General features: G+C 33.2%; 1 protein-coding gene across 2 annotated transcripts in view; it reads right to left on the minus strand.

The window, feature by feature from the left end:
- sept5 (septin 5) overlaps positions 1-1,402 on the minus strand; it is a 24,794-nt gene that overhangs the window by 7,650 nt on the left and 15,742 nt on the right. The window lies entirely within an intron of this gene.

The following is a 1,402-nucleotide window of genomic DNA, read 5'->3' on the forward strand; positions in this document are numbered from 1 at the left end:
TACACTGGTGCCACCGGGCCCTCTGACCACCATCGGTCAGCAATGCAGGTGAAGTGTCTTGCCCAAGGACAGGTCACTGAAAGCCGGAGCTTGAACTGACAACCGTCCGAATGCAGGGGAAACTCCTGCACCCAACACCACTGTTGTCCTAAATACTAAATACATTTTTAAGTTGATAGATTTTTCACCATTTTCTCATCCAGGGTAAACAAATCCTGCAAAGTTAATCTATTGTTGAAATCAGCTGTTCTTCATTTGATAGGAAATTTAAACCAATCTCTCTATATGACTCAACTGCATTGTCTATGCAAAGTTTCTTGAGATTACATGTGCTGTAATTTAGCACTGTATAAATTAACTGAATGAAATGTTATTTAATTAATTAGTTGTTTTTTTATCAGATTATTTAAAAACAAATGAAATATAAAGATGAAATATATTGTATTCTAAATACCACAGTAATGTTTCAACACATCTGCTTTATTGTACAGTAAAAGGCAAGAAAAAAAATATCCATCAAACATGTTTATAAAGACGGATGGTTAGATCTGTTACATGCGATTTTCTGATTGCCTTAAACCAGGGTTCTGCAACCTGTGGCTGCAGAGCCTCAAGTGGCTCTTTGGACCTCCTACAATGGCTCTTAATCGTGGCTGAAAATCAAAAAGAATCAGGAACTGTTTTTATTAGTTCTTTGCAGTTCTTTTTTACACCGTTAGCTTGAACTCTATCATTTATTTTACATACATTTTTACAGATAAACATTCAGAAAGATAGTGATTATGTTTTTTTTTTTATTCTAAAACCTAGAATGAAGTTTTAGTTCTCAGGCACAAGATAACGTTCGAGGTTTTAACACAGAAGATATTTAAAGCATCTATTAAACAAAAATCAGTTGTCCTTTAATAAAATGTTTGTGTGAAATCTGCGACTGATTGACTTTTATCAGGTGGATTCAGAATAAAATTACTCTTTGGATGTATTTGCAGACCCTTGACACATTTCTTACAGCCAGTTCTTATGTGTGATTAGTAATAATTATATAAACGAAGATGTGTGTAAGTACATGTGAATATGTATCATAATGAATGTGGGTTGGGTTAAAGAGTGTAGCCTTTCAGAATATCCTTAATCTTTAATGCTTAACTTGAAGGGAAGTGGATTTAATTTCTTGTTTTTCAATGAGGTTTAGACTCATCTAATTTTTTCCTCTATTCTAGGATAGAGCTTATTATTTTCTGTCAAGATGTTATGTCTCGTCTCTTTAAAATTCCATACTTATGTCAATAGCGTATAAACATTTGAACATCAGCACCCCCTTTTGGTTAAAGTGTTGAAAGCTGAAATACTTAGAATAGAATAGAATAGAATAGAATAGAATAGAATAGAATAGAATAGAATA

The sequence above is a fragment of the Cyprinodon variegatus genome, unplaced genomic scaffold (assembly GCF_000732505.1).
Source record: "Cyprinodon variegatus isolate N-32 unplaced genomic scaffold, C_variegatus-1.0 Scaffold260, whole genome shotgun sequence".
Taxonomy (NCBI): Eukaryota; Metazoa; Chordata; class Actinopteri; order Cyprinodontiformes; family Cyprinodontidae; genus Cyprinodon; species Cyprinodon variegatus.